Raw genomic sequence first — 24,419 nt, 5'->3', positions numbered from 1 at the left:
ATGATCCAGCTCTTGTCAATTTCTCTATCCCCCTCTCCTTTGCTCCCTATTCTTTCACTCCACCCTCTCCTTTGCTCCCTATTCTTAAAATCGTCTTCCTTTTGTCCTTTTCACCTCCAGGTCATTCCACAAGGTTCTCCCTCCAGCTCCTCAAATGTCTACGCATTCTCAACCTTCACTCTCGGTGGTCAAATATCACTTCTTTGGAGAGGTTTTCTCTACCCCTCTCTCTACCCCTCTTCCCTAAAACAGCTTCCTCACATTCTCAGACTTACTGTGGCATTTATTTTCTTCTAGGTTTCTTTGTTCATTTCATTATTTACCGGCTTATTGTATGTCTCCTTTAAAAAATGAGATCATCTGTCTATCTAGTTCAGGAATAGCCTCTGCTGCTCATACAGCACCTGGCACATAATAGGTGCCTAGTAAATATAAATTGAATGAACAGAATAAAATGCTGAGCTTCCCAAAATCGTTACAAGTTTGGGGTCTAAGCAGGAAATGTAGGTCCCTTGCATTACTGGCCTGTTAGTGCTGGTGTCCTAGGCCTCTGGTTCTGTTTGCTGAGCAACTGACACTTTATTGTAAATCCCTTATCTTGAGTTTTTGACTCAGTTCCAAAGTTCTGGATTCCAGACCCTGCTTACAAGAGACAGGGACCTAAAGAACCAGCTGGTCTTCTCCCTCTCTCTCCCTGCACTCGAGCTTTTGCGTGCCGGATATTGTAACTGCTGCTCCTATCCGCCTTGACCCCAAACCCGCCAAAGTCCTTCTTGTCTGACTCAGTTCCTGTCCTCCTTCTCTCTTGTGCCTACCTTTCCACTATAAACCTTCTTTCTTGTTTCTACCCCAAATATGCCATGATGATAAGCATAAAGGAATGGTGAATCTGAACACATTTTTAGAAGCTAATCGTTCCAACTCACGGTGGCCTCTATTGGAGGCTTGTGCAAAACTGCTAGTATATCTGTGTCACTAAATACAAATAAATGTCCACATCAATCTATGCGTTTGCCAACACCAATATAGATAGGGACTAAAGCTGCGAGGTTTTCATGTTTGGGTACTTTTAGACAACTTTCAGGTATAATTGAGACCATTTATAGGATTGATAAGGGGCATGCCTTGAAGACTCTTCTCTGTAAACCTAATTATATCACTTTCCTTAAAATCCAGTGTCCAGAAAGCATTTGAGAAAAGCTACTTTGAGTTGCCTGGATATTTTCCAAGCTCTGGATACCATAGTTAGTCACATGGAATGTGGAATGGGCTAGACGTTTTGGAATTGTTCTTGTTAAACTGGTGTAAGCGATTGACCCAAAAGCTTTAATAATCATTATTTGTTTAACAAGTTCCTGTGAGGAAAGCTATGCAGTTGTCTTGTGAAGTAGCTTCTTAAAAGGCTTTTATTTTGTCTGGATATGATAAGAATCATTACATGGTATGTCTAACCGATGAGTTAGTGCTCTTTCAGTGCATAGAAACTTCTATGGGAAAAAGAATTAGACAATAAGCACCAATGACTTAATACATGCCATGTTTCCAATTCAATTTGCTTTGATAAAAATCTAATAATCTCCAGGAACACAAATATTTATCTACAGTGATTGGACAGTCGGTTAAAATAGGCATTCTCGGTCCCTTCAAAACATTCATTTGTCCTTTATACGACCCACACATTGTCAAGAGGTTAATAATGTTGAAAAATTCCTGTGGTGTTTTTAGTTTTTGTGCTATCTGGCACAGAAACATCAGGATCCTTAATTTTGTTTTCAACATAGCATATTCCTTATTCACAATCAATGCTCCTCTGTCTTAATCAACAAAATAGGAAACAGATTTTTAAATTCTGAAATCACTATAAATTCATAGCATTTTTCCTTTGAAGTAAAATATTTTACATGACTATAGTGAAACAGGAAAAGAATTTGTTTGATCAGAAGGCTCAACAACTAAAAGAATAATAATTTGTCTTCAGAGAAACAGATCAAGATTTTAAAGGTAAACAAGTATTATTCAAGAATTTGGTAAAAATGATTTTTAAATGTGCTAGGTTTTATGTTATAGAATGTGTTTCAGAATATAATTCGGCCCTAAATACAATTATATACCACATTGCCTGTGTGCAAATATTATTCTTTCCTATTTAGACATTGTTTTAAGTATGACATTCTACCTTAGTAGCAATGTAAAATGTACCTTAAAAAAGATAAGTTATCTGCTCCAATAAAACCATGGCAGATAAACCCTTTCATTGAATATGTCAAGCACATGTTAAATCATAAAATCTCATAGGACTGACTGTAGAAGATACCTGCATACAAGGTTCCTATCTTTATATACATTAGATCTCTAATACGTTTCAGGTAAGCCTTTGAAAAAAGAATAATTTATAATTCGTAAGGTGTGGCAATTAATATTAGACATCAAATTCAAAAGCATAGATGGGCTTCACTTCTTTCAATAAATCTCAGGTGTCTAGAAGAAAAGTACAATGGGAAGAAAACGCCGCAGATCAAAACAGTGGGTAAAGAGGAACGAACCCAATTCTAACCCATCAGAGAGATGGAAGCCTCCAGAAACAGGATGCTGTATAAGCCTCCCATTAGTCTATATGATAAGCATGTTGCTATTAAAAAGCAAAGCAACTGACCACCATTTCTCTTAAAGTATGTGAGGGAGCCTAGAGATGTTTCCATTGTCCCCATCTGTCCCCAGCTTCTTGTTTGGACTTGAAATCTCCTCCATTACCTTTATTTACCTAATCCACTGACCACCCCTCCTCTCATATCTACCGCTATTTTCTCACCTCCTTAACTTCCTTCAAAGTGATCTTGCCCCATGGGCCCATCCTGATCAACCCCAACCAACCATGTTCACGCCTTTCCCTATTTTTATCCCTACAGTTTCACTGTCAGGCACAACTCCTCTGCTCAAGGCTATCTTGCCTTGGGTCCATGTTCAAAAGCTGGTGTGTGTGTGTGTGTGTGTGTGTGTGCGCGCGCACGCATGCCCACGTGCCATAGCTTGTGTTTCAGGGTAACCATTCTCCCTGTGCTCAAACCCCAGCTCTGCTCTTCTGTTGTGAGGTACGTCAACTAAACGCATTAAGCTTCGATGCTCCCTTTCTGTAAAGTGAGGATTATAATGGAATTTACCTAGTAAGGATATTTTGAAGATAGAAGAGGTAATGCAAGTAAATCACTCAATACAGTGCTGGTAAAGAGTAAACACATAATAAATACTGGTTTTTATTATTCTTATTGTATTTATTATTTCATCTACACAGAGGCAATTCTCTTTAGTGTGGACGCAAAATATTTTATATTACTTAGTATCACCTGTAAATTTGGTGACTGCACTGTTTGAACTAAAATTGGGACAAATCCAGAAAATCACACGTACTTATGCAGGAAAGAAACAGAAGCAGTGAAATAAAAACAGTACCAGGTGATTTGAGATGGGGAAATCACTGCGTCCCTAAGTCCTGTGCTATGCTTTTTAAATAAAATTGAGTCCTCCAAGAAAAGTATGCTGGGTCTACACAAGTGAAGTGAAGGACTAATTGGTTTGGGGTTGGATTCTGAATTCGCAGGCAGGTTAGAACAAGCTTTTCCCCCCCTGCATGGGATGCATAAATACAGACACCTGTGCAGTGTACTAGGTTATTGCTGTTAAAGAAAACCTTATCTTCTCTTCCGACAATTTGTTGTGAGGACAATGTCAGGAAGAAAACCTTCCCAGTACCAGGGTGGGAGGGGCCAGCAGACAGAACAAAGTCGTGAAACAGACTTATTATCATGTGAAAACCAGAGCTGGAGGGAAGTTTTTGATAGAGCTGGAACCCCTGTTGCCAAGGAAAATGGGCCAGGAGGTCTATGATATCTAAGGTCTTCAGTAATTGTATCTGAGAGCAGACTTGTAACAAATGCTTTCAAGTCTGTTAACTGGATGGCTTTGGAAAATCCCAGCTGAACTCTTAGAATCTCATCTGCCTAATTCCAATTTTGCCAATATTTTAAATGCGTATATAGTATAAGAACCAGGGCTTTCTGAAAACCTGCCATTAAGGTAATACCAGAGGAGGAGACAGAGAGGGGAGCAGGGAAGGTGTGTGGCTGAAGGTTGGTAGCACAAGAAGGCAGCTCCAACAGAGACAGACTATAACAGAATGGCCTTCTATGCTTTTTAAAGGGAATTTCCAGGATAGACACACCTCACAGACAAATCTAAGTATGGCAATACCTTCCTCATTTTCTATAATCCATGCCTCTGTTCTCAAGCATTTATGTGGATAATTGAAAAATGACGGTATATCGGGGACCTGGTGGCTCAGTCAGTTAAGCATCCAACTTCGGCTCAGGTCATGATCTCATGGTTCGTGGGTTCCAGCCCCACGTAAGGCTCTGCGCTCAGAGCTCAGAGCCTGGACCCTGCTTCGGATTCTGTGTCTCCCTCTGTCTCTGCCCCTCCCTGCTTACACTCTATCTCTCTCAAAAATAAATAAACATTGAAAAATTTAAGAAAAATGACAGTATAACACATTTCTTTCCTTGAGTCTCCATTTCCCTAAAGGCAGATGAGCTTCAATACTGAAGACAAATGCTCCATGTGGCAAGGGACAGTCGTGTCTCAGGTAATCCAGTGATCTCATCCTGATAGCCCGGCCCTACCAGTGCCCTTCCCAACAACCCTGAATGGAAGCAACACCCATGCACCCATGGGAATAGAATGGCTCCAAATGGCCTTTTGTTTTCATGCTCTAATCTTCAGAGTCCTCGTGCTCTTCTCTTGACCTTGCTTTGTTTCCAAGGTGAAATATTTATATTCCTACTGTACCTTATTTTGATAGCTGGTTTATGGTGTCTCTCATTATGCTCTTTAAGATGTCGTTACTGATAACCCATTAAGACTTTGTATTGGAAGAAAAAAATATCCATCCTGTACTGGGATAAGAACTAGGGCCTAAAAGGTAAAAAGCATATGTATGGTCCATTATCTACTCACCATCAAATGCAGACACACCATCCATAATTTATGCCAACATATATAGAGTATATAGAGAGCATAAAACTAGGGCATGAATTATTATTATTGTTGTTTTGAGAGAGAGAAAGAAAAAAAGAGAGAGTGGGGTAAGGGCAGATGGAGAGGAAGAGAGAGAATCTCAAGTAAGCTCCACATTCAGCACAGAGCCCAACTCAGGGTTCCATCACATGACCCTGGGATCATGACCTGAGTCAAAATCAAGAGTCAGATGCTTAACCAACTGAGCCACCCAGGTGCCCTAAGGCAGAAATTATTGAAGCCAGGTCCAGGTACCCAGTTCTTCAATATACTGTTCTCTCTACTGTAGTGTATGCTTGAAAATTTCCATCACAAAAAACTTCAAAAATATATATGGGATCTGAGAGACAAACTCAGAAAAGAAAAAAAAAAAGTGATCTGAATGATATTCTCTGATGTTAGATTACTGTAGGCAGCATTCCTATGCTTAGGAGACCTCCAGTGTTCCTCTCTGCAACCTTGGGAAGCTCGTGGGAGGAAGAGGGGTGTTTATTTTTAGTGTATGTTACTTTAGTGAGTGCCCAGTTTTCTTGCTGAGGTGGTCCAGGCACGAAATGCTATGTATTTGATTTTCTCAAACTACATGGCGGCAAGGAAATAAAAGTGTAAAAGCTTCGGTATCGGACAGACTAGATTCAAACACTCTTAGGGTACAACTTGGGAGCAATTGCTAATTTCTCTGACCTTTCATCCCCTACAAAGTAGAGTTAATATCAGTTTCACAAGGTTATTATAGAAAAAGTGCCTACCGATAGGTCTAGCAAATAACAGATTGTCGATGCATTCTCGTTTCCTTCCTACTTGTCATATTTTCAGCTGCCAGTCATATAGCATGTTGAAAAAATTCCAAAGACTTTCTAGATATAACTCGGAAACCTTTTCAGTTCTCCAAAACACCAGCAAAATCTTGGCATATCCAGTCACTGCACATTATTAATAGTAGAGCTATTAATAGACAAGGAACCCACGCCTTTAGATAGACACCAGATTGTGTGGTGTTATTAGAAAGGACAATAAACTCTCAGTTAGGGACATGAATTCTCATCTCCACTCTCTCACTAAGAAGCGTTGCCTTTAAAAGGGACACCCAGCCATCTCCTGTCCTTGGAGAAGAAATTTTTCTAAAGCATTTTTGAGCCCCCAACTTTCTAAAACAGAGAGAATGATAAGCATAGAAACAGACTAAAATATATATGCCATTAATAATTTGATATGTTACTATACTAAATAGACATCAGTTTGATTGTCCTCAGGTATGAAAACCACCCTTATTAGATTTTGACAAAGTAAAAGCACTATACAAATATGAGGTTTTGACTCTGGATCAAATGGCCTTGGCCAGAGGCCACTGCAAATAGTTCTGTTGTGTGATTATTACTGTTTTTACTATGATGAAAGTGGGATTATGAATTTAATGCAATAAATAGCTGCAAAGTAGCTAAAGCTCAGCATAGAGAATAATTAACAGTGTGGGACATCAGCAGGCCCCTGGCCTGGCCCCGTGCTTACCATGGCCTTGGCAAGTTACAGTTGCTTGATTGCTACAATAAAGCATACCCTGTCTTTAAAAGTTGTTAGAAGTTAAATGAGACAATGCTGGTAAAATGTTCCTGGTATTACTAAGTGCCTAAGAATCTATTTTCTTCATGAATTTCCACTTTGGAAATATTATATCAGTACTTTATCAATCAGGTTGATTTTCCGGAGTTAAAATTCAAAATTTTACTTTTCATATTTATGAGTCATTCACTGTTACATGTGTATGTGTGAGAGAGAGACAGAGACACAGAGATTACACATTTATAGGGTTTCAAAAAACAGCAAAATCTTAATTAAATAGCAAGAGGACAGTATTCAGCTGAGCTGAGCAGTCATGAAGGCAACATGGAACTCACAGACAGACTAGAGGGAGTTAAGGAGTGGGTGACTCTCAGTAAGAAAATACTTCCTTCCATCAAAAGTCACAGATGTCTCTACAGCCCTTGCCACCACAGCCCCGTCACAGGCAAGTTGTGCACGCACATCAGTCAAGACGATATGCAAATCACCCTTGAACAACAAAGGAGTCACATCTCCAGCATATTCCATATCTGAAGAATTGAAAGCTAAGAAAAGAAAGAGCCTGCACAAGGCATGTAAACACAGTTGAAGGGTCTACATTTGAGATGCTACATTTTGAACAATTGCCAGAGACAGCATTCTCTTCCGTGGAAAATCAAGCTTTCATTCAAGAGAGTGACCCATAAAACCTTGACAGTGCTGGATGTGACCCAGTACTCTGCTACTGACACAGAGCAGCAGGTGACCTGAAACCCAGAGGACAGGAAGAAACCAACACACAAATGGAACCACCCAGACCCAGCCTTCCTCCGACCTCATTTATCATAATCCTAATGGATGGGGACAGAGGACAAGCCGCTGCTGGTGTGTGCTGTTTTTGCTACGTGTGAATTCAAGGCACAAATGAATCTATGCATTTCCACCGTTTAGGCTGAGGTCTTCTCAAAGATGGCCTGCAGTTTTGTTTTAAAAAAAAAAGAAAAAAATCAGGTGAACTGGACTGATAACCATACGACATTTGCAGAGAAACACCCATGACAAACGATGGCCAGACAGCCTAATCCTATCTGAGGGCACCACCTCTGATGTGTACACGACAGGTATTGATTCTGGCCCTGACAGTCTTCAGCCTCTCACCACAAGACGGGATTTGGAAACCTCAGGCAAGCTGGCTGTCTTTCCCTAGGGGTTCAGTATCATCGCCGGGGACTCCCGGGGAAGAACAGACCCCAGGGCTTTTACTATTTGAGGACCAAGGGGTTATCTTCCTGTCTCCGCTCCAAACTGAAAAAGCAAATCGTCTACCTTTACGTTTCTTCTGGCTCCTAAGTCTTCCTCAATGCTTCCCTCATTTTTCTTCTTCCTTTCTCTCCTCACAGTTTCTTTTCCCAAAGCCATTCATCTTGTCCTCACCTCCTATCAACCAGGAAATCATTTAGCTGCTGAGACGGGTGGCCCCAGTTTACTTTGTTTTAAAGACAGACTTACCCCCTAGTGGAATCCCTGCCAGAAAGCCTGCTCCACCGCCGCCCCCACTGCCCCGCCGCCCTCACCTCCTCATCCTTGAGTAAGAAAACCCAGACATTTATCTGGGCCTGCAACTGCCCTTGCCGGAGGAGCCAGAACCTCCCAGACAAGGGAGGAAATGCTGTAGACAATAGCTGAAGCCACTCGGTCCACAGCACTCAACTTTTCAACCACACCCATTGGTGGAATTTGTTACCGGTAAACACGCATTGCTCTAAGCACCATTATTTGTTAGAGATGAAAGGGAAAAATCATCTGCTCCTGAAGTCAGCCCAGCTCTTACAGATGATTCTGGATCTGATACACATGAAAAGTGGATATTTGTGCTTCTCTGAGCCAGGAACTAGACAGGGAAGCCCTTTGCTACCTAAAGATTGCCCTTTTCTCTGTACCTGGAGCCCAGTTGGTCTGCTGAAACTCCAGGATGGGCAATGACTTCAAATCAGATTGTAAAGTAATGAGGGCAGGGAACATGAGAAACCTGTGCAACACTGCTTGGAAACCTTATCAAAATCCCCTTTAAGAATTACATGGTGGTTCGAGTTAGCCTTACAAAATTACATTTAACCTAAGTAAAATGATAATAAGGATAGTGAAGAATACGGAAAAAGAACAATGAGAGTACCAGCAATGATCCACATCCTGAGGGGGTCCTTCCTGACTCACCCAGCCTGTCTCCCCATAGGTGAAGCTGCTACCTGTCAGAACTTGCAACATCTCTCGGGATCCTCTTCTCTTTCGTGGTATCTCTCAACTTAGTCCAGCAGCCATAGCTCCAACCTCTCTCCAGCAACTGGCAAATAATGAGCAAACCATTCAGTCAATGTATTGCATTCAATGTATTTCAAATACTTTGCAGTTCTGTGTAGGGTCTTCAAAGTCAGCATAACCCTGTTACGTTTCTATCTCTTCCATGGTAAATGCTCTGTCTTTTAATGACGGATTTGATTTTTCCAATAGCCAAGAGGTGTTCATAGCCAGTCCCTCTGGGAAATAAAATAGGTTATCAAGCCAGATAAAATATTTTCTGTTAAAAATAAAGTGTACTCTATTTTTTTAATGTTTATTTATTTTGAGAGAGTACAAGTGGGGGAGGGGGCAGAGAGAGGGGGAGAGAGAATCCCAGGCAGGCTCCACACTCAACACACAGCCCCACGAACCGTGAGATCATGACCTGAACTGAAATCAAGAGTCGTGTGTTCAACCAACTGAGCCACACAGGTGCCCCCAAAATATACTGTAAAATAATGTGTGTGTGTGTGTGTGTGTGTGTGTGTGTAATAAATTGGCTCTGAAAGATGTTTCCACTGGTAGGTTTAAATATGTTTTATACCAGTAGGTATGAAAAGTTTCCAAGGGTCACAGCTCTGAAGGACAATTCACATTTGGATATACACATTATGCTATGTTTGCTTTAAAAGATTGATTATTTTATAGCTACAATTCATAAAGCCTGTGGTCATAAAACACCTCCCTCTATCTTGGAGGCAGACTACACTTGTACAAATAATGTTATCAGGTTCTAACTCAGCTAAGACCACTTCTGGCCCTAAACATGGCTAGACTCCATTCCACTCTCAAGTAGCCAGGACCACAGGATCTATTCCCAAACATGACTTCTAGCTTACACAGGAAAATAAAAAAAGGAAATTTCATTGCAAAGGAACCAATCCTGTAAAAGGATAAGAAGTTACTAAAAAATCAAAACAGCTTCAACCATAGAAAAAAGCTTAATATTGGTTTGGGGGCATTTTTGTCAATTACAAAGGGCTTTTAAAGAGAGAGGCAGCAACTTTATCTCGATACCACATCTGCCACTTGCCAAGGTGTGGCATCCATCTCCAATAACCCTGCTTTGTCACCATCCAGCTCCAACGGACTCAACGGTGCCCTTTGTCACTTGTGAGTCTCACTCCTCAAATCTGCTGCTTGCTACTTCAAAAGCTCCTAATCTACAATTTCGTATTCTGTGCCCACAACCTCCACGTTATGTTTACTCATTCTCTTCTTAATTCTCTAAAAAGTGGGATTCTGGTTTCCAGAAATAAAGACTGGACTTGAGACGGATTCAATTCTTGGCTTTTAGTTGTGGCCTCAGAAAATGTCATTAAACTTCCTAAGTCTTTCCAAATAAAAAAGAAACTATTATAGGCTGTCCTAAATTATTTAATATATATTCCTTAAAAACTGAAAAAAACCATGACTATATAAGGCAAGTGTTTATGAGTTTGGTGTATTTTCATCTGCATATGTTACATACATAAGTTTTATGATGTGGGAACATAGTATAATATTTATTGTTGTGCTGTGTGCTTTGCTTCCCTTTACAAGATTACCAGTAATGCAGCCTCTGCTTATACATGTCTTTGCAGTGACCAAGAGCCACATAATTGTGAAAGTAATCCCTTCTGTTGTGGCTGCTGAAATGCTGGCATTGTATCTGATATTGAGAGGTCCTCCCCATTTTGGTTTTAGATCTTCCTCCCTCTACCTGCATACATTTGCCCTCCTGCGGTCTTCTAGAACAACACATATAAATCTAGTCCCTTTGCCATATGACAACCCTAAAATATTGAAAGTGAGCTTTCATATCTCTCCAGCTCTTTTCTTCTCCGATCTGAGTAGCCTTGGTGTTTTTGTTTTTCTTTGTCCATTTCTCCTCTGACGTTATTTGTGGGTCCTTGGTCGTCCTCACCATAGCATCTGCCAACTCTAGCTTCTCACACCCCTGAGGCCTCCTTCAGTTCCATCTCTCACCTGAAACCCTTACCCTGTCAGTGTAAACTCCTCTCTCTCCCCCAACTTCTACTGAACTTCATTCTGTTTTCATAGGTCTCCTCATCTAGGCTGTAAAAGATATGTCTTGTATTTCTTTTGGAACAAACCACTACCCACTTTTCACCTCTGCCATCATCAACCTCATAGGAGACTGTCTCAAAGCTACCTTTAGATTCTTTTGGCTGACTTTGGCAGTTATTTCCTTTTTTTTTTTTTTTTTTATGTAACCATTTTCTGTGCATTGTTGCAACCTAATTTAGAACAGTCTCAAAAGCTAATAAACTAATCAAAATGCTTTATGAAGTGGAAAAAGGAAGGATCAAACATAAAGAGAATTGTATTCATCATCTGGGCCCAGTTTTATTTTCTTTAATGTGCATATGTATACTTAATTGTCAAAATGACTACTCTGGAGTCCAACTGCTAAGGTTCAAATCCCCATCACATCCCCATCTGTGTCCTCTCTTTACTTCTGTTTCCTCATCTGTAAAATGGGGATAATAGAAACCACCTCATGAGGTTGTTATGAAGATTTTGCGATTACCAGTAATACGTGGGAAGTGCCTAGATCAGTAGTTGGCACTAGGCAAGCAAATGTTTGCTACTGTGATGCTGAAGAGGACAATGATCTATGCGCTTGGGAAAATCACTTTTCATCTTTCCAGGTCTCAACTACCTAACCTGTAAAACGAGAAGGAAAAAGGATTAAATGCTTCCAACTGTGATAGTGACAACTGTACGATCCTAGAGCCCTTGACATTTTACAAAGCACGTCCACATGCAGCAGCTCACCGGGAAACACTCATCAGTATCCCATGCTTTCAGTATACCTGACTTGCTGAAACAGCTGACCAATGTACTGGAAAGTCTAAATACTGACTCTGGGCCCTGGCCTCCATTTAGCAGAAAGATCCAAAGTCCTCAAATAGCTTATGCCTTCTCCAGTATCTGGCTTGCTATCTGCAAAATAACTCACCTTGAAAATCTGGACTACCAAATGGCACGTAAGAAACTGGAAAGAGGCAGGCAACGAATAAAACAAGGCAAGGATATTTATTGAGTATCTACAATATAGATCATTATAATGTCAATCCCATTAAGCCCTCACAACAACCCGCGTGGAAGGTTTTACTACCCGTATTTCTGAGATGATTTCCTCATAGAGGCTCAATACGAGTGCCAAAGTCACACAGTTACTAAGTTGAAATCAGGTTGGAAGTCTGACTGAGCTCAAAGCTTGAGCTCATGCTAAAGTTCCACACTGTCTCCCTGAGATTTGCAATCTACTAGGATTGGGATACTGGTTGCCATTTTAACTTCTCTGCTCAACCTTACGCCCACTGAAAGGTTTTGTTCGATAAATGGTGCCAAGAACATGATGAGGTATTTTATCATAACAACTGGCCTATAGGTGGCAATATTTTCCACTCGCGACTGACCCAATCCAGCACTCATCACGAAAGCCTCAATGCAAAAATGTCACTGTATTTTGAAGGCACCCTGAGACAGCTCTACCTCACAAGTCCACCCCGTAAGTGATCCAGACAGCTATTGAGCAATGACATTTCTTCCATATTTACAGTGTAACAGAGAACAAACACGTCTAAACCATGATCATTGTTCCATATAATAAATATTGTCATTGAATGAGCTCAGGCCACTTTTTTTTTGTTCTTGTTCTTCCTCGTTTATTTCCCACCAACACATTTTATTGCTCCCTGGCTTGATGGCTGCTAGCCCTGAGGGCACGTGAAAGTGAAGTCAGCAGAACTGTTGCTGAAAAGTCTCCAGTTGGTCAACAGACTTGCTTGCCCATTCAAAGGAAGTAGCATGAAAGTGAGGGAGCAACGAAGCCATGGTCTTGAGATCCCAAAGATATCACTGTGTTTGGCAAACTCCACCGAACTAGAACGTTTGGCCTTAAATAAGTGAAATTATAATTATATGTTAAGCTACATCTACATCAGGGGCTCCTGGGTGGCTCAGTTGGTGAAGTGTCCAACTCTTGATTTCAGCTCAGGTAGTGATCTCAAGGTCTGTGAGTTCATTCAAGCCCCGAATCAGGCTCCCCGCCTGATGTGTGGAACCTGCTTGTGATTCTCTTTTCCTCGTTCTCTGCCCCTTCCCCGCTGTCTCCCTCTCTCTAAATGAATAGATAAACCCTAAATAAAAAAAAATTTTTTTAAAGCTACATCTACATTATCTTCATGGTCATTTTAAGAGACAGTTACCTGATGCCAGGCAGGGTACACTGTATATTACTCTGTTTGGGCCTCACATGTAATCTTGTGAGGTAGGCACAGTTGTTATAACCATATTTAATGAGGAAACTGAGGCACAGAAATGTTTTGTAGTGTTCTTATTGTCATAGAACAAAACAATGGTAGCATGAGGATCCACACGCCAGCAGCCAACCTCCAATGCCCATGCTTTTTCAAAGCAAGTTTCTGATTGCTTCTGGAAAATGGTAAGATACTCAAGTGCATGCCCATAAGCAGAACCATTTAGTTTAATAGTTTTCATGAGATTTCCCAATCCATTTAAACAATCCTGTACCAAGCAGTTAGTGTGATGAAAATGAACGCGATCTGCATATGCTAAGAAAACCAAAGCCACGGTGATCAAATGAATTTCCTCTGTAGGGTCACTTCACATACCTATTAGATTGATCACACACAGCATTTGAGATGGAATTACTCTGAGAATTTTTGGTATGGCTGGAGCTAACTTATGGTGAGTGTACTTAAGGGATTATATTTGATTCTTACCATGACTTTTAGTCAAAGTATCTGACAATGAGATGAATAGCTGTTAGAAAGGAAAGGTAAAGAGAAAACTGTCAGCCCACAGAACAACTTGTCACTGATTTGTTTCAGAGGCTTGAATTCATAACTCTTCTTCCTCTTTTTAACTCCACAAAGGTCCTTCTCCTTCCAGAAAGTTCCTCTTCCCAAAGCCAAGGACTGATAAGGAATGAGGACAGAATATCAGGTGCCTTGTTGTCTCAAGTGGCTTATTGACATCGCTAAGATTTTTCAGACTGGGTAACACCCATTTAGCTTATTATGCCCCTCATGGCAATAATCTTTAGTACTTTCTCCCTGAGAAGGAGTGAAGTACAGTGGAGTCGGATGATCCCATTATAAGAGCTAATTGTATGTGGCCACAAATTACAACTGAAAGGCAAAGGGGGACAATGGCTTGTAACAAGGAAGCTAGGAGACCCCACCTGGGGCAATGCTCCCTATGTTATACCCATATCCGTCAAGGAGGCATGACAAATGGAAGATGGCACAGCCCTAGGGGTTGGAAGGTCCAGATCTGAGTACCACTCACCCTATGATCTTGGGCAAGCTCCTTTTCCTTTGAGGCTCCAGTTGTCTCACTGTTATAAGGGATAAAACCTCACCCAGAGGGTCGGGAGACACTGATGAGATTTCATTCTGGCAGATATCGGTCACTCTAGGGATCTATGTCAATGTTAGTTGTGAGTTGATTCTTCAGAGTTCTGGCCTTGCCTCTCACTCTATCCAAAAGCTTGCCCTTGATCTTTGCACCTCTTCCCAAGCCCAGAAGAGGTAAAGATTCGACATTGCCTTGGGTGTGATCCCAGGCAGTCTTATTAATCAACATGACTTCCTGTTTCCCTACAGTGAGAAGAGAGGAGGGAAGCAAGGTCTGAGGAGAATGGCAGGGGCCACACCAAGTGAGGACCTCAGCAGGGACAACAAGAGCCTGCTCAAGCTGAGTCAGTCCAGTGTTTTTTCCTGTTAAATGATTCACATGCTGAGGCAAATCGGTCTGAGATGTGCACACTCTTCTTTGCCTTTCATGACCTTCCAAATGAGTTGGTGATTTTTGTTTTTGTTTTTCCTATTTCACTTCTCTTTCCTTGGAAAAATGATTGTACTGTTTTCATTCTAGGTTGAGGTCCCCCCCAACCCCCACCCCCTGTCATTTCAATGTTTGGGGTGGAGCGGCGGTCATATCAAAAAAACACTGTGCTAATACATGACATTAAAGCCACTTAAATGTCCATTTTAATTGTTATTCATATTCCCTAAGCTTCTTGTGTTTTTTTAACTCAAGTAGGTTAAATTATAAATAAAATCTCATTGCATATTATATACAATAAAGTCTGAGTCTTTAAAAATCAAGCTCTAAATAGATGAATTTTCCATATGTGTCTTAAAAGGCTTATTGTTGTACACAACCAAGACTTTTTTCAGTTATTTTGAATGGGAATTCCTTCTGGAATACATAACAGAAAAAACATTTTTCTTCTTAACAAAATTAAAACTTTGATTCATTATTAAAAGCCATAATCCCTAAATCCTTTTAACACTCCTGGCCACCATTTTGTCCTCCTCTCATGTTTAAGTGAGGTCAGTTGTCACTGAGACCCTTCTTCCATGTTTGGTTGATCTCCACGCATATCCATAGCTGTAATATCCTTTTTAGACAAGTTATCCAGGAAGAGATGGTTTTACTATTTGGTTAAATCTGGACAATGCTGACATTTCCCAGCTTAAGGCCCTCTGGTAACTTCTCACTATAGTTAGAATAGTAGCCAAACTCCTTTTCATGACTTATAGAACCCCATATGGCCTATTCCCTGACCTTCTCTCCAACCGATTTCACCCTCATCCCCACACTGGCTTTCTCTCTGTTCCTCAAAAGGGCCAGTTTGTTTAAGGTGCTTTGCACTTGCCATTGCTACTTCCCTCATCTTCCTCCAACTGCTTCCTCTCCCTTTTAGGTCTAAGGTCAAATGTCACTTCCTCACAGAAGTCATCAATGTCTCCCACACCAAGCAGGTTGTAACCACTTTCCTGCATTATTTTCTTCCCAGCAGGTAAAGCACTTTTGGAATGCTTCAGGTCTGTTATACTCCAGGAGAAGGAGGCCTTTATCTGTCTTGTTCACTGCTTTATTACTGTTTCCAGAACAGCCCTCAATACATAGGAGGCACTCAATAAAGACTGTTAAAGGGAAAAATCCTGGCTCATCTCCACACCTCCTTAAAGCTCTTCTGTTTGTCATAGGGAGCTCTGGTTGCCTTGAGTCTTATTACACATTGGGTAACCCAGTCTAAATGATCAATTACAATGACATCATCAGATGGCTCTCACAACATTAAAAAGCTGGTAACGTCCAATTTCATCCCAATTTTGGAAAGAGAGGAAGAGAATGTTGATGACACACCCTAATTTCTTGGGTAGTTCTTTTCAAACTTTTCCAACAAGATATAACTAATAGTTTAGGGGGGATCAGAACAGGAGTATAAAGTGGCCCCCAAAGACAATATATCTTTCACATGTTGTGGATTTTTTTTAATTTTTAAAAAATGTTTACTTATTTATTTTGAAAGAGAGAGAGAGAGCACACGAGCACACACGTGGGGGAGGGGCAGAGAGAGAGGGAGAGAGAGTCCCAGACTAACAGCATGGGACCAAGACCTGGGGCTCTAATCCACAAACTGTCAGATCATGACCTGAGCCAAAATCAAGAGTCAGATGCTTAACCGACTAAGCCACCGAGGTGCCCTTTACATGTTTTTAAAATCCAGATGGGGGCGCCTGGGTGGCTCAGTCGGTTAAGCGTCCGACTTCAGCTCAGGTCATGATCTCGCGGTCCGTGAGTTCGAGCCCCGCGTCGGGCTCTGTGCTGACCGCTCAGAGCCTGGAGCCTGTTTCGGATTCTGTGTCTCCCTCTCTCTCTGACCCTCCCCCATTCATGCTCTGTCTCTCTCTGTCTCAAAAATAAATAAACGTTAAAAAAAATTAAAAATAAATAAAAATAAAAATAAAAAATAAAAAATAAAATCCAGATGAACTTTGCATTCTAATAATCACATATCTGGGTTTGATTTAGCATAAAAGAAATTTCCCCTCAAATTGTTGGAAGAAATATGCCCTCCAAGAAGATGTGTCCTGTTCACCCTGGAAAACCACCAAGGATCCCCAAGTACATATGATCCAAGCTGGTAATCATCTAGAAATAATTCTAGTGGAGCCTTGAAGGGAGAACAGCTCCTACCCATCCTTTGCTACCCTCACCCCATCTTCACCCCAGTGAGGAAGAGCTCTGGAATAAAGACACCTAAGTGAGCCTTAAGTCGTAAGGGGTGTGAAGTTTTGAAAAGGAAAAACAAGGCTAAAAGTTATATCTTTCTGCATCACTCTTTTTTCAGACATTTCTTTTAAATCATTTCACTGCTCTCTTTCTTTCCATGTGCTTGACAAGGTGGGAGGTATAAACTCTCCTTGCTCCCTAGAGGAGAGAACCTACAATGAGCATATAACTCAATTTTCCCAGCACCATCCTGGTTATGACTATGTTGTCCTGGCAGTATTATTCATGCTCCCTCTCCATTTGTATAGTATATGGTCACTCCAACAGATGCCTTCCCCACTCTCCCTCCCACTTTAAAGGACAAGCGGGAACCACTCTGAACAAGTCATAAACAACATGATGTAAATCTTCTTCCAGTCCAATTTCAACCCACCAAGGAAAAGGAGTCCTTATGACTCAGATGAGTTGTCCATTTGATCCATTGAGAAAAATCATAAGAGCATTTGGGGTCCAAACCTTGGTTTTAGCAATGACATTTCCTTTGTCTAATACATTTATGCAATTAGGAAATCGATAATTACCATGGGTTGCTCATTGAGGATTGGAGGTTCAGGATCCAAGCCATCATGGCACAAATTACAATAATAATATTTATAGGAACAAGACAAAAGAAGCGACCAGGATGGTGAGGGTGAATTGAGTTAATTAGTAAAAGCATTTAAAAAGAAAATGTAATAGGGGCGCCTGGGTGGCTCAGTCGGTTGAGCGTCCGACTTCAGCTCAGGTCATGATCTCACGGTCTGTGAGTTCGAGTCCCGCATCAGGCTCTGTGCTGACAGCTCAGAGACTGGAGCCTGTTTCAGATTCTGTGTCTCCCTCTCTCTCTGCCTCTTCCCCCACTCATGCTCTGTCTCTCTCTCTCTCTCAAAAGTAAATAAACATTTAAAAAAATTAAAAAAAATAAAATGTAATAAATGTAATATATTCAGTCAGAGATGCCACATGAATTTGAATAATCAGCCCTTTCAATGACCTGGCATTTGAAGGCATGAAAAAGAAAACCGTTATCCCATGAATGTACCAAAAAAGATTGCTGGGGTAGTAATTATGGTGGCCACTGTGGGAAGCATAATAGACCAATGGTCCCAGCTGCTGCCCTCTGAGATCCATCACCACATTTGTTCTGAGGCCGTGCTTTCTGTGGCTGCTCCCAGCCATGACTAAGCACAGCAGGGCTACTAAGGGCAGGCCCGTTCCTGAAAGACCTCTGATGCGACTCCCAGTTAGCCTTGCCAGAACTTCCTCAGAATTGAAATCTTAAGGCCTTTCTTCCTCATCTTCTCTCCCTCTCTTCTTCACAGGGATCAGTCCTGCATGGGGGTCGACAGCTCTCCCAGCGTCCTCCAGCTCCCTCCCATTTTCTGTCACAAGGTTTTCCTCAACAGATCTCTTCAGGTCTAATCTCATTTTAGCATCTGCCTCTCAGACGACCTGAACTAACAAAGTGATCCAGGCAGGAACTAGTTGAGGGATAGCGAGAATTAAGCCTTTTAATGCATTTAAGATCATTTGATCTAATACCAAGAAGCAGGGTAATGGGTGATCATAAAAGAAGAAGTTTGAGGGTGGGAGGGAGGGGAGGGTGGGTGATGGGTATTGAGGAGGGCACCTTTTGGGATGAGCACTGGGTGTTGTATGGAAACCAATTTGTCAATAAATTTCATAAAAAAAAAAAAAAAAAAAAGAAGAAGTTTGAGGAGTTTAATACTTAAAAGGGAACTTTCCCAGAATAACTAAGTCATGATAGAAGTGGCTACGACAGTGGGGGTGGAGGTGAGAATACTCAGGGTCAGAAGTTATTCATTTGCATATCTGACGCTACCTTAGGTCCAAAGGCCTGTAGGAGATCTTTTTGATGTAGAACTAGGGAAATGTTGACAACATTGTTTCTTGCCATCTAGAAGAAGCCAATCTATGGTGAAAGAGAAGAAAGGCAACACAGAGAGGGAAGCAAGAGCTTGAGAGGGATCCTTGAGGGAGATTTTGACCTCTTATTTCAATTTTTGAGGAAGTCCGTCTGCATCCTGATAGCTCTCATGGGGGGTTGATTGTTCCACGTTTCTCATTTCACCTAAACTAGTTCAAGATGGGTTTAGTCACTTGTCACCAACAGAGATGTGACTCACACAACAGAGAAATTTTATTTTGTTTTCTCTGAAAAACACTTGTTGTTGTATAGTATAAAAATATCCAAGGCCACATTACTCATAACAGCAAAAATAAATAAAATGATAACAACTCAGACATCTACCAATGGTAGAATAAATTGTAGCAAAATCATCCAATGGAATATTATTCAGCAATAACCATGAATAAAACTACAGCTACACATGTCAATAATGGTAAGTCTCAAAATAAAATATTGAGAAACTAGTAAGTTCTAGAAGAATTCACACTATAAGATTCCAGTTACATCAAGTTCAAAAACAAGTACAACTAAACCATGTATATTACATAGGAATACAAACACAAATGGCAAAACTAGCGAAAAGCAGGTAATGGTTTATGCAGAATTTAGGATAGCGATTACTTCTAGAGGTAAGAGGGGGATGTGACTGGAGAGGACACACAGGGACATCTAAGGACTGAAAAAGCTGTATTTCTTTTTTTTTTATTTTTTATTTTTATTTTTTCAACGTTTTTTTATTTATTTTTGGGACAGAGAGAGACAGAGCATGAACGGGGGAGGGGCAGAGAGAGAGGGAGACAGAATCGGAAACAGGCTCCAGGCTCTGAGCCATCAGCCCAGAGCCTGACGCGGGGCTCGAACTCACGGACCGTGAGATCGTGACCTGGCTGAAGTCGGACGCTTAACTGACTGCGCCACCCAGGCGCCCCAGAAAAAGCTGTATTTCTTAAACTGAGACATGTATATAGGATGTTTGTTTTCTAATTCTATGCATATATATTTAATTCACTTACATACAATTTTATACATATATTTATATTTTTAAAGTAGGCTTCATGCCCAGCATGGGGCCCAACATGGGGATTGAACTCAGGACCCTGAGATCAAGACCTGAGCTGAGATCAAGAGTCAGACACAACAAACTGAGCCACCCAGGTGCCCCTACGTATGATAATTTTAAAACAAAAATAATTATTACAATAGCTACTATTATTTTATATAATTAAATAAGACTACAGATGTTTAGCAATAGTGTCTAGCATAGAGTAAGCTCTCAATAAATGATAAGAGCCATAATGAGATGCAGATATTTGTACCACTTAGAAGAAAATACCAAAAAGTATGTCTTCATCTGTGTACACACCGCTGTGTTCCAAGATACCTGAAAAATCTGTTAGAACCACAGCCCCATCAGAGATTGAAACTTGATGGTTTTCAACTTTTACTCATCTAAGTGATAGTACCAGAAGAGATTCTCAGATTCACAGCCACAGACAAGAACGTACTTGGTTAATATCAGACACTCGGTGGATATCCAAAGTAATGAATATAAAGTGTTTAGTTACCTGATATCACATAATTAGCCCAACACTGAAAGAAAAAATAATATCTGCATCTTAGTAGAGAAAATAAGAAACAATGGATCAAGTGTCAGCTTCGATCTATTCTAACCGGGGTCTCCTCGCAAAATAAGAGAATTATGGAATTAGTCATGTACCCTGACCATCATTTTATCTAGCCGCTTATTTTACGACTGAAGAAGGAAAAGCTGAGGGAGGTTATTTGGATTTCTTCAAGGTCAACAGTGACTTTGTGGTAGAGTCAGGACTAGAACAGAAGTTGGGATGGAAGCTGCAGAAAATGTCCTACTATCGGTGTTCACAGACCAAAAAGAACAGAAGAAGAGACTAGAAGGAAAAGTGAGCGAGATCAGGTATGGACGGTCCAGCACCCCATCCGTTTCAAAGGAGCATAAGAGCTGGAATCCACTGAAGCTTGCAGAGGATATAGGCTCACCACTTTACTTTTTTTTTTTTAATTTATTTTTGAGACAGAGAGAGACAGAGCATGAACAGGGGAGGGGCAGACAGAGAGGGAGACACAGAATCCGAAGCAGGCTCCAGGCTCTGAGCCATCAGCCCAGAGCCCGACGCGGGGCTCGAACTCACGGACCATGAGATCGTGACCTGAGCTGAAGTCGGACGCTTAACCGACTGAGACACCCAGGCGCCCCACCACTTTACTTTTTGAGTAGCACCTCTGAATGAACTCTACTGGAGACAAGTTCCTGGGAAGAAGCCACACTCAGCTAATTCTCATAGCAGAAAATATTTCACAGGCAATTTCAGAGAAATTTCCTTTTTGTAATGTTTATTTATTGGGGGGGGGGGCAGGGCAGAGAGAGAGGGAGAGAGAATCCCAAGCAGGCTCTGCAGCTATCAGCACAAAGCCTGACGCGGGGCTCGAACTCCCAAACTGTGAGATCACGACGTGAGCCAAAATCAAGAGTCTAACACTGACTTAACCGACTGAGTCACCTAGGCGCCCCTCAGAGAAATTTCTATCGCAACCTCACTCTCATCTCTATCATCTGCATCTAATGCACTTGATGAGCATACAGTACAATACTTGTTATTAACAATTTTATTTTTCTCTTAAATCATGTTTATCCCTAGCCAGTTACCAATCTAAGGCTAAGTTCACAATTATTTCTTCAATAAGTACTCACAGGGATAAAGGATAAAGGCTCTGTACTAGGCACTAGAAATCTAATGCAAAGTGTTTAATCAAACTCCATTTACTGTGTCCAGTCACGGGAGACAGTGATTTATTCAGAAGAACATACCAAGCAGAAGTAACTCGATGCGGACAATTCCCCTCAACCTTTTTGTCACAAGACAATTAAATAAGAGCTCATAAAGAAACTTTGCTTGCTTCAAAATCTTATCATCTTCAGCCCAGCTGATAGGGAAAGTAGGTCTTATGGCTGAACTCTTGAACCAGGAAAGGATCAGTCCAAAGTTTCTGTCAGGTGACGTGACCTGCAAAACTATTTCCATTCCTTGGCTTATCTTTACGACCGAAAAATGATTGCCTCTTATTTGCTTTATATGCTGGAAAATGTGGTTGAATTGCTGAAGCTGTCCCAAGCTAGAAGTTTCCTTCTGGGAAAAAAGAAAAGTCATCCCCTAAATGCAAGTTTTAATTAATGAAAAAGTAGCCTAGATTATCAAACTATGCCTTTTTTTTTTCTTTTGGTCTGATGTTTAGTGGTTTGGGAGTTTGTTTTTTTAACAAGCAAAAGACCTGTAAAAAGGAACCAGACCCTTCTCTAATTTTTATACTCTAATCTGTTGCCACTTCACAGTGTTTGTAGTAGCTCATAACAAGAAAGTATGACCTCATCAGTTATTCACTCACTGCCATTCAGCAATTTAATGAGTTTCATTGGAAATTCCCATTTTAGAGGAAATTTCTCAATTGTAAAATAACTCTTTTTTGTTATTTACAAATGAAAAAGTTGAATTGTAATCAAAGCATAGTGGATGATTTCTCTAAAGGAGTAATTCAGGGCGCAAAGCCAAGTTTAAGCCTCTCTGTTCATTAAAGAAAGCTAGATCTAAGATCCTAAACCAGGACTGTGACCAAACTGTGTGAGCATCTAGTTGGCTCTACGCACTGGTATAGTTTAACCAGCTTATAACTTCAGAGACTGAAAGCAAAAGGAGAAGTTAACAACTATCTATTGAATGACCAAGCCATGTGCATAGACAGTGTTCAAACAATTAGTGTAATACTCTCTTCCCAAGTGATATATTGCCTGAAACACTGGGTTAAATGGGGCACCCTCTGTATCTAACGGCAGCAGTCAGTGGACAAAAGCTGTTGATCAAATGTCAACCTCCATAGTCCACTGGGAGAGGCAATAATTTATTCAAAATGTAGCATCAGAATAAAGTTACCTTTCAAAAACTAATCCTTTTATAAGGAAAACAGAGAAAGAAACAGACAGAAGGCACAAACAAGTAGATAACCATGAATAAGTCTATCAGACAAGGTCACAGCATTTTTTTTTTTTTTTTTTTAGAGAGAGAGAGAAAGAAAGAGAAGGAGAGGGGAAGGAGCAGAGAGGGAGGGAGAGAGAGAATGCCAAGCAGGCTCTGCACTGTCAGCACAGAGCCAGACACAGGGCTTGAACCCACAAACTGAGATCATGCCCTGAGCTGAAACCAAGAGTTGGACACAACAAACTGAGCCACCAAGGTGCCCCAATTGTTTTCATCTCAGAAATCATTCCAGTTTAAATAAAATAATTTGAAAAAATATTTTCATCGTCAGAAAAACTAGGTTTGGGGGTTGTGTGTTGGTTTATTGCTTGTTTTAGGTAACTTTCCTATCAAGGGCCAGTTTGTGCCTCAGATTTTGACCCAGCAATAGATTAAAGTCCCTTATCAGAGATATGGAATGCTGTATCCAATGACACATATCCTTTCTCTGTCCTTTAAAGCACATATAGTCCCTCCAAAGGAACTTCACCATGAAACTACATGACCCAATCAATAAGGACCTTGGACGGAGACCAACCCCTCGCCCACCCTACCCCCCGCTGCCTCAAGACCATATTATTGCCCCAGTCAGTCATCCTTTACGAGAACCAGTAGATTGCATGTGTAGCTCCAGCACTGGATGAAGGAAGCAAGGACAGCAGAAAGCAGCCTTTGGTCATCCTCCCAAGGCCCCTGATGTGGAAGGAACAATCGCTTGGTACACAAAAACGATCATTGTAATCCCCAGTACGAGGGCTTGGGGTGTGGGAAAGGAAGGGCGGCCCGGAATTTGAAAGCTAGAATAGCAAGGTAAGAGATCTGAGAGCTTCAAGAGGAGTCTGTGTTGTTTGTTTTTAGTCTAGACTGAGAGCGCAAGGACTTAGGAAATATGCGTTAAGTTAGAAGACACCCTGGGGTTGTTTTCTTTCTCCACTTGGAGCCCTGAGTAATTGTGCACAGGCCAGTGCCTGCGCCCAAGCTGACTAACAGCTACAGCAATTCCCTCCCTTTCTCTCCACATCCAATCAGGAATCAAGAATGACTGCCACTCACTTCTTAGGACCTCCTCCACCTTTCCCACACTACGTGTGTCTGCAATATATCAGAAATCTCCATATTTCTCACCTGATTAGAGCCCCTGATCCATAAACCAGCCTGCTTTTTAAAGAGCAGGTTTAACCAGAGGACTGCCCAGTTTAAAAATTCTTCAGTGGCTCCAAGTAGCCAAAATCCGAACTGTCCTCCTATACAGGCCCTGTCAAAACAATTACCTTGGTTCATATCCTGTCTTTGCTATTTGCCAATCTGGGAAATTTTCTTAAACTCTTTGATCCTCAGTTTCATCATCTATAAAATGGGGTAACAACAGTCATTCTTCATAGGTTTGTTGTGAAGAT

At 41.1% G+C, this 24,419-nt stretch overlaps 1 long non-coding RNA gene across 1 annotated transcript in view; it reads right to left on the bottom strand.

Moving 5' to 3' along the window:
- Window positions 1-24,419, bottom strand: part of LOC116738437 — a 123,203-nt gene that overhangs the window by 16,678 nt on the left and 82,106 nt on the right. Inside the window, exons 9-10 of the long non-coding RNA XR_004344382.1 lie at window positions 11,477-11,613; window positions 8,821-8,947 (exon numbers count right to left, since the gene is read on the bottom strand). This is a non-coding gene — a long non-coding RNA (uncharacterized LOC116738437). The remainder of the gene's footprint in view (window positions 1-8,820; window positions 8,948-11,476; window positions 11,614-24,419) is intronic.

This window comes from Lynx canadensis, chromosome D4, assembly GCF_007474595.2.
Source record: "Lynx canadensis isolate LIC74 chromosome D4, mLynCan4.pri.v2, whole genome shotgun sequence".
Taxonomy (NCBI): domain Eukaryota; kingdom Metazoa; phylum Chordata; class Mammalia; order Carnivora; family Felidae; genus Lynx; species Lynx canadensis.
This window is presented reverse-complemented; position numbering and strand designations above follow the sequence as displayed.